Raw genomic sequence first — 15,607 nt, forward strand, 5'->3', positions numbered from 1 at the left:
ACACTTTCAAAAGTTTTATGCATGCTCAGACTGAACAAAATAGCACCCTTACAAAGCTTAATGAAAATCATAGCACTATGTTAGAGAATTTATCTAATCAAATTGTTTCTCTTAAGAACGATATTCAAGTTCTAGAGGAAAGGACAAAGACCGTTGAGACACAATTGGGAAAGATAGCTGAAAGCCAAACTATAATACTTGCAAGATTTGCAAGGAAGCCAGAATCAAACCTTGTTGAATATCTCAAGATGATGAGGGTCGACAGAGAAGGTGAAGCACCAGAAGAACTGGACTATACCAATGCTCCAATACCAGAGTACTCCATGGAAGATCTAGTGAAGATGATCACAGTTAAGAATCCCGAAATTGATGATGGTAATGGTACTATGTACCGCCAATTCATTCATGAAGTAGCATGCAAAGTTCGTGAGTTAGAACAACAATATAAGAAGATAGCTGAAAAACTCCCAGCTAAGCTAGATGACATATTTGAGCCCACTATTACGATTCATATTGGAATGGATGAGGTAGATGCACTTTGCGATCTTTGTGCAAGCATCTCCACCATTCCAGAAAGCTTATTTGATAAGTTAAGATTGGGGCCATTTAAAACAACTGAGCTAAGACTTCACTTAGCTGATTCAACTTATAAATAGACTATAGGTATTAAAGATAATATTGTAGTATAATTAAAGGATGTCCCGCTGTTATTGATCTTGTTATTATGGACATGCTTGAACATCCTATAGCTCCTATAATCTTAGAAAGGCCATTGCTTAGAACTATAAAAGCTTTAATCAATTTGCATAAAGGGAATGTGAGAATTGGACCATCATCCAAAGATCCATTTGTAGTACACTTCCCTAGAAAGAAGAAGGCCAATCATGATGACAATGGGATCATCACTTTGAAAGCTAATTACTTTGGAGTGGGCATTCCACTTCCAACATCTAGATGATCACCATTTGGGTCAAGCTAATTGATCTTAACTAGAAGAGCTTCATGGGAGTCAACCCATGCTTAATAAATTTTTCTATATAGTTCTTGCTTAGTTTAATGTTTATTTGTTTGTTTTTGTTTTCTAATGTAGAGTGTTCATGAGATCCTTTGGAAAGAGGAGAAGAAATAATTATCATTGCTTTTCGATTTTATATAATAACAGTTGAGCATTCTTGAAATTATATATACTCCTTTTATTCCTTAGTCATTTTTAGAGGGAATGTTGATGTACAACGGCATGTGAAGGAATTGTCAACACCCGGATTTTTAAGTCCGGATGCCTATTATGTCATACATCGCAATCCCAGGAATATTGTTGTTGCGAGGCATAATAGTTAAGTATCACAGTCATCATTCATTACAAACCATAAAGTCTTACAATTGGAATCACATCATCCATATTACACGAATAGTTGATCTATTGATCAACGAACAAACACAAGTTCATAGCGGAAGCGTAAGATACAAGGACTCTCTAGTCCACAGGCCAACGCTTGACGTTGGAAGACTCCTAGTTGTCGTAGGCGTCCTGCTGGTCTTCACCTTGATAGTTCTGCTCGTCTTCATACTCTGGCCATTTGAATAGCCAGGGACAAAGCCGTGAGTACGTTGAGTACTCGCAAACTAATACTATTGTAAGTGCTATTCAGTTCTAGTAAGGGTGCTAAGCTCTAGTTTGATTTGCATAAAGCCAATTTTAGTTCATAAGCAGTTTAGTAAAAGACTCAACCTTTGCTAACTAACTCAAGTGGGAACATTAGTGTCATTCCCACAACTCTGTTGTGATTCAAGTCAAGTCACCATTCACCATTCAACCTTTTCAAGAAATTTTGATACCGGAAACTGTATGGCCTTTCCAACCGTCCGTAACCGTGGACACGGCTATTCGAATAGGTTTACACTCTGCAGAGGTTGCACACTTGTGCCACAACATTTGATTACATCCGTCGGGGATAACCCCGAATCTTCGTAACTCAGTACGCGGATCATCAACCTTAACCTTTCGCTTATATATCCTAGTATAGGCACCTCTCCCCATGAGCTTGGCCTCCCAGTGAAGACAAACCGTCAGCCTGGGAACTGCACAGGGCTTGGCCGTACAATTCACCTCAATTCACATCATTTCTCAACAACGGAGGCAGCCTCGGCATAACCCCTATGATGTTTGTTCAGAGGGAACCCATACTAAGACACACAAACTTCCAGCTAAGCCCTACCCATAATCAGGTATTGTGGGGGTACTTGTAAATTGGAAAGGTATCGCATCCCAACCAATATCAGTTTTAAATCAAAAATCACCATCTTCTCTTAGTCATATCACCTTTCAAAATCATTCAAAAACAACTTCACTTCACCAAGTTCCCATCTAGAGTAGTCAAGTTTTATTTGTTAGCAATAGCACTAATCATGAGGGGTGCTAACTTAGCATTGCTTGTTCTAGATTTAAGCTTGGTGCTCATATGCTACTCTAAACCAAGTGAATCATGAATCAAAAAGTACTTTGAAAATAAAAGTAGTAAAACTTGTATAGTAAAACTTGGGATAGGACCACTAGCATAAGGTAAAAGAGGGTGATGCATTGCTCTTGAGAGCTTTGCACTTTGCAAGTGTATTAGCTTGCCTTGGTGGTGGTACTGATCAAATTGGTCTTCTTCTCCTTGGAAGTAGGCCTCCTCCTCCTCTTGATACTCTTCCGTACTAGCGTCTAAAATACGAAGTACAATCACCACACCAATCTTATATACTAAACTAAGCACACATAAGTCACTCAAGCTAAACTATCATTACACACTACTAAGTTGGTGAGGTGGTTTTCTTATTTAAGAAAAGTAATTTCCTCTCATATTAAATAAGGTGCTTCTTTGCCTTCTTTAGAGAAATAAATTCCTCTAATTATATTATTAAGATTTAAATTCTTTCATGAGTAATATATGACCTAGGTTGACCAAAGTCAACCTCTTCATACTTATCATTTAAGAAAATGATTTAAATGAGGTGGGGCACCTCATACCTTTTAATCCTAACATGGTGATGATTTAATATCATCAAACAAATCATATGAGAACTAAATGACCAAAGTCTCTATCTCATAATGGAATGTTTGTGACAAGCTTTAAATGAGATAAACACTCTCATAAAATTTCTAAATAGTTTTGGACAATATCTTTGACTTGACATAGCCAAATAGTCCTCTAATTCATCTAGGCCATGATCATCCAAAGTAGGCATGGCATATTTTTGCAGAAACAATTAGTGCAAGTGAAATGTGGATTATAGGAGTTGGAATCAACTCAAAAGCATTTTTGGTTGAATTTTAACAATTGTTTGAAGTCAGAAAAGTCTCTGCCTTGTTTATTTGTCTACTTTAATTCTACAACACATCTAGGGTTCAAACCAGTGGCATTGCAAAGATAAAACTCTAAGCTTTCCAACCATATCCATTTCATAAATTTTGGCCCAGTGGTTTGGGAACTATTCAATTTTGAAAACAGCATCTCTGAGTAAAACTGAAAAGATTTGATTTCTTTGAATTTGAACTGTGGGCTTCGCGCGGGAAACTAGTTGGGCTGCGGGGTTAAAAAGAAATGGGCCGGCCCACTTCGCATCCAGCGCGAGCAGGCCGTCTGACGGCGGGTCCCACGTGTCAGCGGGTCATACCGATCGAATCGGTAAGTTTCTTTCAGGGCCGTAGGATTAGAATGTGATCTAACGGGCGAGGAGCGTCATCGTCGGCGACGAGAGGCGAGGCTACTGGCGGCGACGGTAGGGGGTGGGAGGCTCACCGGCGGTGCGACGAGGGTCGGCGAGGCGCGGAGAAGACGTTGTCGAGGAAGGGAAAGCCGATGGTAGCAGTGGCGTCGCCGGGGGTGCGCTGCAACGGCGGCTCCCTTCTCAGCATCTCCGCCGGCTCCGAGCTTCAAATTCCGGCGAGAGCGTGGCCAATGTGGAGGGGGAAGTGGCTAGAACTGATCGGTGGTGAGAGGGGGGAGTGCTGGTGTGGCGAATTCGAAGAGGGGAGGTCCCCTTTTATAGCATCGAGGAGTGCTGCGGCTCGGGTGATGATCTCATCGTCGACGACGCGGCTACAGCGGCGCAGAGGCACTGGCGATGATGCACGCGGGCAGGCGACGTCCTGGCGATGACGTGAAGCGTGATTGCGTTGAAAACGAGGCACAGGCGAGCTCGTCATCGTCCTCGCGAGCTGGGTGTCCGTGGCGGACGTCGTCGGCATGGGCGAGGTGCACGGCATTCCCGCGGGCCAATGGCCGTGTCTGGGCGACTGCGGGTGATGTGGTGACGCGTTTGGTGCAGCGAGCAAGGGCGGAGGTGGCGCGAGCTGGTGGCACGACGACGTGGCCAGGCGTGTCTGCAGCGCTCGCCATGCGCGTTCTGGCGCGCATGCGCACGTCCTGGGCGCGTCTGGGCGTCACATTCCTGGCCGCTACGGTGCACGATTCGATCGGGGCTGGTGTCCAGTCGACGCAGGGGAGTGTGGAGCACATGCTAGACATGGTTTGGCACGTTGGAGAGGGCCAGGGGTAGAGATGGCATGATGAGCTCATGCCATGCCACGGCATGGCATGGTTTGCATCTGTTGATGATGCAAGAGTGTACCAAGGCTTGTCTGGTGTGCTTGGCAGGGTAGAGGAAGGTCAATGGAGTACAAATGCTGACCTAATGTGGATGGTTTAGGCTAAGACCTGCTGGATATTGCAATGTGTTGAGTTTGCCCTATGGTGCACACCAGGTGTTTGTATAAATGGCCGCAAGAACAAAACTTTGGAATTTTTGAATAAAATTTGGAGGGTTTGAATTGAATAATATTTGCAGTAGATTGGTGGTGGTGGTGATCAAAATGGTGGTGAAATGCAAAAACTCAAATTGCACATGATCTTCACTTTGATCTCTGGTCCCAACTTTGCTTGATGCTATCTTTGAATCCAGAAGGAGTTTGTATAGGGTTGCTTGAGCAAAGTTGTTCACTTTTATGTTGTCTTGGATGAGGTGCAAAGGTTGGGCAAAGTTTAGTTGAGAAATCTTGAAATAACAGGGCTCAAAGTAGGCGTCGGGTTATAATTGTCACATGTGACCATATTGCATGTAACTCGGAATTTGCATTTGATTTTCATTTGATTTGAGTTTCTTTGAGTTCAATGGTGTTAAAAAGTGTTTATTACCCATACCCAATCAATGGTACAAGCCAAAGTGGTCTTGGTTAATAATTTGCAAAAATGGCATAAGCCCTATGTGAGTGTTGAGGTGAAATTAATATTTTCTTTTCTTCTTTCTTTTTCCTTGTAATTGGATGATCAATAGGTCATGGTTAGGGTTTGAATGTAAATGTAATCACACAAGCAAGCATCATGGCAAAATGCACACTCAAAGAATTAACAAGATGATCTATATGCATAGCACTTGTGTTGTGAAAAAGTTTTTGTTAGCTCTAAATTTTGGGTTTTGGAATCTCTCTCTTTATCTCTTTATTGAATTTTTGGGATGTTACAAACCCTTCCCCCTTACAAAAGATCTCGTCCCGAGATCTTAAAGAAAACTAGGTACTAAAGAGATCTGGGTATTCCTTCTTCATGTCCTCTTCGCGCTCCCAAGTGGCTTCATCTTCAGTGTGATTGCTCCACTGAATCTTCAGGAACTTGATACTCCTGGTGCGGGTGGTTCTATAGGCTTCTTCCAGGATGCGGATAGGCACTTCACAGTATGTCAAGTCTGTGTTGATATCTGATACGTCTCCGACGTATCGATAATTTCTTATGTTCCATGCCACATTATTGATGTTATCTACATGTTTTATGCACACTTTATGTCATATTCGTGCATTTTCTGGAACTAACCTATTAACAAGATGCCGAAGTGCCAGTTGTTGTTTTCTGCTGTTTTTGGTTTCAGAAATCCTAGTAAGGAAATATTCTCGGAATTGGACGAAATCAAAGCCCAGGGGCCTATTTTTCCACGAAGCTTCCAGAAGTCCGAAGACGAAACGAAGTGGGGCCATAGGGTGCCCAAACCCTAGGGCGGCGCGGCCCCCCCCTTGGCCGCGCCGGCCTGTGGTGTGGGGCCCCTGTGCCCCCTCCTGACTTGCCCTTCCGCCTACTTAAAGCCTCCGTGACGAAACCCCCAGTACCAAGAGCCACGATACGGAAAACCTTCCAGAGACGCCGCCAACGCCGATCCCATCTCGGGGGATCCAGGAGATCGCCTCCGGCACCCTGCCGGAGAGGGGAATCATCTCCCGGAGGACTCTACGCCGCCATGGTCGCCTCCGGAGTGATGTGTGAGTAGTCTACCCCTGGACTATGGGTCCATAGCAGTAGCTAGATGGTTGTCTTCTCCCCATTGTGCTATCATTGTCGGATCTTGTGAGCTGCCTAACATGATCAAGATCATCTATCTGTAATTCTATATGTTGCGTTTGTTGGGATCCGATGAATAGAGAATACTTGTTATGTTGATTATCAAAGCTATGTCTATGTGTTGTTTATGATCTTGCATGCTCTCCGTTATTAGTAGATGCTCTGGCCAAGTTGATGCTAGTAACTCCAAGAGGGAGTATTTATGCTCGATAGTGGGTTCATGTCTCCGTGAATCTGGAGGGGTGACAAGAACCTCTAAGGTTATGGATGTGCTGTTGCCACTAGGGATAAAAAATTAGTGCTATGTTCAAGGATGTAGTCACTAGTTACATTACGCGCAATACTTAATGCAATTGTCTGTTGTTAGCAACTTAATACTGGAGGGGGTTCGGATGATAACCTGAAGGTGGACTTTTTAGGCATAGATGCGATTGGATGGCGGTCTATGTACTTTGTCGTAATGCCCAATTAAATCTCACTATACTCATCATGATATGTATGTGCATGGTCATGCTCTCTTTATTTGTCAATTGCCCAACTGTAATTTGTTCACCCAACATGCTGTTTATCTTATGGGAGAGACACCTCTAGTGAACTGTGGACCCGGTCCAATTCTCTTTCCTGAACTTCAATCTCCTGCAATACTTGTTCTACTGTTTTCTGCAAACAATCATCTTCCACACAATACGGTTAATCCTTTGTTACAGCAAGCCGGTGAGATTGACAACCTCACTGTTTCGTTGGGGCAAAGTACTTTGGTTGTGTTGTGCAGGTTCCACGTTGGCGCCGGAATCCCTGGTGTTGCGCCGCACTACATCCCGCCGCCATCAACCTTCAACGTGCTTCTTGACTCCTACTGGTTCGATAAACCTTGGTTTCTTACTGAGGGAAACTTGCTGCTGTACGCATCACACCTTCCACTTGGGGTTCCCAACGAGCGTGTGCTTTACGCGTCATCAAGCTAAATTTCTGGCGCCGTTGCCGGGGAGATCAAGACACGCTGCAAGGGGAGTCTCCACTTCTCAATCTCTTTACTTTGTTTTTGTCTTGCTTAGTTTTATTTACTACTTTGTTTGCTGCACTAAATCAAAATACAAAAAAATTAGTTGCTAGTTTTACTTTATTTGCTATCTTGTTTGCTATATCAAAAACACAAAAAAATTAGTTACTTGCATTTACTTTACTTATTTCATCATGTTTCCTTTTAATTTTACCACGAAAGACATACCGGTAGGACATGGGTCTATAGTTGGGAGAAATAATATAGAAGAATTTTTCAATCATGTTAGTACCATTGAAAATTTTGAAGATAGACACTTGGTAGACCTTGCGCCTACTTATGAAATTGCTGCTGCGCATTTAGTTCGCCTGTTGGAAACTAAATTTGTTAATCTTAATCCTATAATCCAACACATGTTTCTCACACTTGGTGATATGGAAGAAGGGGAAAAGAAAGATTTTGTTTTAGAAACCCTTCTTAGAGAATTTGGTGGTTTAGCAAGAGAAGCTAGAAAGGTCTTTGCTAAATTTAATATGCTTGGTTCTCATACTAATTTTGTTAGCCTCCTTGAAAAGATGGACATGGATAGAATAAGATACACTAATAATATTGATGATGGTGGGGAGATCGAAGCACCAATACCATGTAAACTCTTAGCTATGAATGATGCACTAGAAAATAACTATGCTTGGCTTGTTCCTGAAAATTTGTTTGATGAGAGTAGCACGCCTAAGACTAATGAAAAGGGAGATGCTAAAACTTATGTATCTAATATACTATGCCTGGTTGAGAAAACTCCACACCCCACTAAGAATGTACCACTCTTTGATAATACTTGATGCACACTTTCTGCGCCTAGCTGAAAGGCGTTAAAGAAAAGCGCTTATGGGAGACAACCCATGTTTTTACCTACAGTACTTTGTTTTTATTTTGTGTCTTGGAAGTTGTTTACTACTGTAGCAACCTCTCCTTATCTTAGTTTTGTGTTTTGTTGTGCCAAGTTAAGCCGTTGATAGAAAAGTAAGTACTAGATTTGGATTACTGCGCAGTTCCAGATTTCTTTGCTGTCACGAATCTGGGTCCACCTCCCTGTAGGTAGCTCAGAAAATTAAGCCAATTTACGTGCATGATCCTCAGATATGTACGCAACTTTCATTCAATTTGAGCATTTTCATTTGAGCAAGTGTGGTGCCATTTTAAAATTCGTCAATACGAACTGTTCTGTTTTGACAGATTCTGCCTTTTATTTCGCATTGCCTCTTTTGCTATGTTGGACGAATTTCTTTGATCCACTAATGTCCAGTAGCATTATGCAATGTCCAGAAGTGTTAAGAATGATTGTGTCACCTCTGAATATGTTAATTTTTATTGTGCACTAACCCTCTAATGAGTTGTTTCGAGTTTGGTGTGGAGGAAGTTTTCAAGGATCAAGAGAGGAGTATGATGCAACATGATCAAGGAGAGTGAAAGCTCTAAGCTTGGGGATGCCCCGGTGGTTCACCCCTGCATATATCAAGAAGACTCAAGCGTCTAAGCTTGGGGATGCCCAAGGCATCCCCTTCTTCATCGACAACATTATCAGGTTCCTCCCCTGAAACTATATTTTTATTCCATCACATCTTATGTGCTTTTTCTTGGAGCGTCGGTTTGTTTTTGTTTTTTGTTTTGTTTGAATAAAATGGATCCTAGCATTCACTTTATGGGAGAGAGACACGCTCCGCTGTAGCATATGGACAAGTATGTCCTTGGTTTCTACTCATAGTATTCATGGCGAAGTTTCTCCGTCGTTAAATTGTTATATGGTTGGAATTGGAAAATGATACATGTAGTAATTGCTATTAATGTCTTGGGTAATGTGATACTTGGCAATTGTTGTGCTCATGATTAAGCTCTTGCATCATATACTTTGCACCCATTAATGAAGAAATACATAGAGCATGCTAAAATTTGGTTTGCATATTTGGTTTCTCTAAGGTCTAGATAATTTCTAGTATTGAGTTTGAACAACAAGGAAGACGGTGTAGAGTCTTATAATGTTTTCAATATGTCTTTTATGTGAGTTTTGCTGCACCGGTTCATCCTTGTTTTTGTTTCAAATAACCTTGCTAGCCTAAACCTTGTATCGAGAGGGAATACTTCTCATGCATCCAAAATACTTGAGCCAACCACTATGCCATTTGTGTCCACCATACCTACCTACTACATGGTATTTTCCGCCATTCCAAAGTAAATTGCTTGAGTGCTACCTTTAAAATTCCATCATTCACCTTTGCAATATATAGCTCATGGGACAAATAGCTTAAAAACTATTGTGGTATTGAATATGTAATTATGCACTTTATCTCTTATTAAGTTGCTTGTTGTGCGATAACCATGTTCACTGGGGACGCCATCAACTATTCATTGTTGAATTTCATGTGAGTTGCTATGCATGTCCGTCTTGTCTGAAGTAAGAGAGATCTACCACCTTATGGTTAAGCATGCATAATGTTAGAGAAGAACATTGGGCCGCTAACTAAAGCCATGATCCATGGTGGAAGTTTCAGTTTTGGACATATATCCTCAAATCTCAAATGAGAAAATTATTAATTGTTGTTACATGCTTATGCATAAAAGAGGAGTCCATTATCTGTTGTCTATGTTGTCCCGGTATGGATGTCTAAGTTGAAGAATAATCAATAGCGAGAAATCCAATGCGAGCTTTCTCCTTAGACCTTTGTACATGCGGCATAGAGGTACCCCTTTGTGACACTTGGTAAAAACATGTGCATTGTGATGATCCGGTAGTCCAAGCTAATTAGGACAAGGTGCGGGCACTATTAGTACACTATGCATGAGGCTTGCAACTTATAAGATATAATTTACATGATGCATATGCTTTATTACTACCGTTGACAAAATTGTTTCATGTTTTCAAAATCAAAGCTCTAGCACAAATATAGCAATCGATGCTTTTCCTCTATGGAGGACCATTCTTTTACTTTCAATGTTGAGTCAGTTCACCTATTTCTCTCCACCTCAAGAAGCAAACACTTGTGTGAACTGTGCATTGATTCCTACATACTTGCTTATTGCAATTATTATATTACTCTATGTTGACAATATCCATGAGATATACATGTTACAAGTTGAAAGCAACCGCTGAAACTTAATCTTCTTTTGTGTTGCTTCAATGCCTTTACTTTGAATTATTGCTTTATGAGTTAACTCTTATGCAAGACTTATTGATGCTTGTCTTGAAGTGCTATTCATGAAAAGTCTTTGCTTTATGATTCACTTGTTTACTCATGTCATATACATTGTTTTGATCGCTGCATTCACTACATATGCTTTACAAATAGTATGATCAAGATTATGATGGCATGTCACTCCAGAAATTATCTGTGTTATCGTTTTACCTGCTCGGGACGAGCAGAACTAAGCTTGGGGATGCTGATACGTCTCCGACGTATCGATAGTTTCTTATGTTCCATGCCACATTATTGATGTTATCTACATGTTTTATGCACACTTTATGTCATATTCGTGCATTTTCTGGAACTAACCTATTAACAAGATGCCGAAGTGCCGATTCTTGTTTTCTGCTGTTTTTGGTTTCAGAAATCCTAGTAAGGAAATATTCTCGGAATTGGACGAAATCAAAGCCCAGGGGCCTATTTTCCACGAAGCTTCCAGAAGTCCGAAGATGAAACGAAGTGGGGCCACAGGGTGCCCAAACCCTAGGGCGGCGCGGCCCCCTTGGCCGCGCCGGCCTGTGGTGTGGGGCCCCTGTGCCCCCTCCGACTTGCCCTTCCGCCTACTTAAAGCCTCCGTGACGAAACCCCCAGTACGGAGAGCCACGATACGGAAAACCTTCCAGAGACGCCGCCAACGCCGATCCCATCTCGGGGGATCCAGGAGATCGCCTCCGGCACCCTGCCGGAGAGGGGAATCATCTCCCGGAGGACTCTACGCCGCCATGGTCGCCTCCGGAGTGATGTGTGAGTAGTTTACCCCTGGATTATGGGTCCATAGCAGTAGCTAGATGGTTGTCTTCTCCCCATTGTGCTATCATTGTCGGATCTTGTGAGCTGCCTAACATGATCAAGATCATCTATCTGTAATTCTATATGTTGCGTTTGTTGGGATCCGATGAATAGAGAATACTTGTTATGTTGATTATCAAAGCTATGTCTATGTGTTGTTTATGATCTTGCATGCTCTCCGTTATTAGTAGATGCTCTGGCCAAGTTGATGCTAGTAACTCCAAAAGGGAGTATTTATGCTCGATAGTGGGTTCATGTCTCCGTGAATCTGGAGGGGTGACAAGAACCTCTAAGGTTATGGATGTGCTGTTGCCACTAGGGATAAAACATTAGTGCTATGTTCAAGGATGTAGTCACTAGTTACATTATGCGCAATACTTAATGCAATTGTCTGTTGTTAGCAACTTAATACTGGAGGGGGTTCGGATGATAACCTGAAGGTGGACTTTTTAGGCATAGATGCAGTTGGATGGCGGTCTATGTACTTTGTCGTAATGCCCAATTAAATCTCACTATACTCATCATGATATGTATGTGCATGGTCATGCTCTCTTTATTTGTCAATTGCCCAACTGTAATTTGTTCACCCAACATGCTGTTTATCTTATGGGAGAGACACCTCTAGTGAACTGTGGACCCCGGTCCAATTCTCTTTACTGAAATACAATCTACTGCAATACTTGTTCTACTGTTTTCTGCAAACAATCATCTTCCACACAATACGGTTAATCCTTTGTTACAGCAAGCCGGTGAGATTGACAACCTCACTGTTTCGTTGGGGCAAAGTACTTTGGTTGTGTTGTGCAGGTTCCACGTTGGCGCCGGAATCCCTGGTGTTGCGCCGCACTACATCCCGCCGCCATCAACCTTCAACGTGCTTCTTGACTCCTACTGGTTCGATAAACCTTGGTTTCTTACTGAGGGAAACTTGCTGCTGTACGCATCACACCTTCCACTTGGGGTTCCCAACGAGCGTGTGATTTACGCGTCATCAATATCCACCGAGCGGTGATCGATATTCTTGAACACTTCGGTCTTCTCGGGGACATCAAGGCACTTCCGGAGGAGCGAGATGTGAAACACATTGTGCACAGCAGACATTTCTTCCGGTAGTTCAAGTTGATATGAAACTTCTCCTCGGCGGCTCAGAACTTTGAATGGTCCGACATATCTGGGGGCGAGCTTTCCTTTCAGCTGGAACCTCTGCATTCCTTTAAGGGGCGACACTTTAAGATAGACAAAGTCTCCAATCTCGAAGGTCATCTCTCGACGTCTGTTGTCGGCGTAGCTCTTCTGTCTTGACTGAGCGGTCTTGAGGTACTCGCGGATCTTGTGCACCTTCTCTTCGGCTTCTCGGAGAACATCTGGTCCAAAGACTTGGCTCTCTCCGACTTCTGACCAGTTCAGGGGGGTACGGCACTTCCTTCCGTACAGGGCTTCAAAGGGGGCCATTTGCAAACTGGCTTGATAACTGTTATTGTACGAGAATTCTGCATAAGGCAGGCAGTCTTCCCACTTGGATCCATATTCTAGGACGCAAGCTCTCAACATGTCTTCCAGTATCTGGTTGACTCTCTCGGTCTGTCCGTCAGTCTGAGGGTGATAGGCCGTGCTGAAATTTAGGCGAGTGCCTAGTCCTTCATGCACTTTCTGCCAGAACCTTGAGGTGAACTGTGATCCTCTATCTGACACTATCGATTTGGGGGTTCCGTGCAGAGCGACTATTCTGGAGATGTAAAGTTCAGCTAGCTTTGGGCCTTGATAGGTGGTTTTGACGGCGATGAAATGGGCGACTTTGGTCAATCTATCGACAACGACCCATATTGAATCATTGCCTTTGCTGGATTTGGGCAGTCCGGTGATAAAGTCCATTCCTACGGACTCCCATTTCCATTCCGGAATCTGGAGGGGTTGTAACAGTCCGGCGGGTCGTTGATGTTCTGCCTTGACTCTCTGACAGATGTCACACTTAGCGATATAGCTACCGATCTCTCTCTTCATTCCGTGCCACCAAAATTGTTCTTTTAGGTCTTGGTACATCTTGGTACATCTTGGTACCTCCGGGGTGGATTGAATAAAGGGTGTCATGGGCTTCTTGCAGGATGACTTGTTTCAAGTCAGAGTCCGATGGTACGCAGAGACGCTCTTTGTACCAAAGCACTCCGGCTTCATCTACGGTGAATCCGGGGGCTTTTCCTGCGGCTATCTATTTCTTGATTCCGTCAATGCTAGCGCTGTCCTTCTGGGCTTCCTTGATCTGACCAACCAAGGTGGGTTGCAGTTCTATGCTGGCTAGGAATCCCTCACTAACAAGTTCAAGTCTGAACTGTTCAAACTCTTGATGCAAGCTGGGTTGTTCGGTTGCGAGCATGGAGTTCAACTGGCACGGCAGTCGACTCAAAGCATCCGCTACCACATTGGCCTTGCCGGGGTGGTAGTGAATCTCCATGTCGTAATCTTTGATCAATTCGATCCATCGGCGTTGCCTCATGTTTAGCTCCTTCTGAGTGAATATATATTTGAGGCTTTTGTGGTCGGAGTAGATCTCGCATCGATTACCCATGAGGTAATGACGCCAAACTTTCAAGGCTAAGACCACGGCTGCAAGCTCGAGGTCATGGGTTGGGTAGTTCTGTTCATGTTGCTTGAGTTGTCTTGAAAGGTAGGATACAACCTTGCCTTCTTGCATAAGCACGCATCCAAGCCCAGTCTTGGAGGCATCGCAATATACGTCAAAGGGTTTTGCGATATCTGGCATGATCAGGATTGGGGCTGTTGTCAGTCTACTCTTGAGCTGTTGAAAGCTCTCTTCGCATTTGTCGGTCCACTCAAACTTTCTGTCCTTTTTCAGCAGTTGGGTCATTGGTCGAGCGATGCTCGAAAAACCTTCTACAAATCTGCGGTAGTATCCGGCTAATCCAAGAAAAACGCGGACCTCGGTTTGAGTGGTTGGGGCTTGCCATTCCATAACGGTTTTAATCTTGGCGGGATCTACGGCAATTCCTCCTGCAGACAAGATGTGTCCCAGGAATCCGACTTCCTTCAGCCAAAACTCACATTTGCTGAACTTGGCATACAGTTGGTGGTGTCTCAGGGTTTCTAGGACCATCTCCAAGTGCTGTTCATGTTCCTCTTCGGACTTGGAGTAGACAAGAATGTCGTCGATGAACACAACGACAAATTTGTCCAAAAATTCCATGAAGATCTTATTCATAAGGTTCATGAAGTAGGCGGGGGCATTGGTTAATCCAAACGACATGACGTTGTACTCGTACAACCCATATCTAGTGGTAAAGGCAGTCTTTGGAATATCTGTGGCTCGAATCTTCAGCTGATGATAACCAGTTCTAAGATCTATCTTGGAGAAAACTTTGGCTCCGGTCAACTGGTCAAACAGGTCTTCTATCTTTGGTAGGGGGTATTTGTTTTTGATGGTGATGTCGTTAAGCTTACGGTAGTCCGTACATAAATGATTGGCACCATCCTTCTTGTCCACAAATAAAACTGGTGATCTCCAGGGGGATGCACTCGGGCTAATCAAACCTTTGGCTAGCATATCATCAATCTGCTTCTTCAACTCCACTAGCTCTGCTGGGTTCATGCTATAGGCTCTTTGGGCGATAGGTCCAGTTCCCGGGATTAACTCGATGATGAACTCGATATCCCTATCCGGGGGCATACCGGGTAGATCATCCGGAAACACATCAGGGTAGCGACAAACGACCCTGATTTGATCCAGAGTTGGCTTGGATACACTTTGGTTGCAGGTAAATTTTCTGGGTAGTTTTTCATAGACGTGCTCAACTACGATACCGATGCTGCTAGTCATGGTTATGGCTTTCTTGGCACAGTCTATCAATCCGTTGTGCTTGGACATCCAGTCCATTCCTAGGACAACTTCCAAACCTTTGGTTCCAAGTATGATTAGATTTGCAAAGAAATCTACATCATGGATTTTGATTGGCACATTTTTGCAAAATTTTCTAGCTTTGGTGGTTGATCCGGGGATTTGAACTATCATAACATGCTTCAAACTGAGAGGTTGAAATTTACTTGTTGATGCAAAGTCTTCGGTGACAAAGGAATGAGATGCTCCGGAATCAAACAACACTCTGACAGGGATGTGGTTGACAGAAAACATACCCAGTACAACATCTGGTCCTTCCTGGGCTTCTTCAGCGCTCATGTGGTAGAGGCGGCCGTTGCGGTTGTTG

Source organism: Lolium perenne, chromosome 2 (assembly GCF_019359855.2).
Source record: "Lolium perenne isolate Kyuss_39 chromosome 2, Kyuss_2.0, whole genome shotgun sequence".
NCBI classification, from domain to species: domain Eukaryota; kingdom Viridiplantae; phylum Streptophyta; class Magnoliopsida; order Poales; family Poaceae; genus Lolium; species Lolium perenne.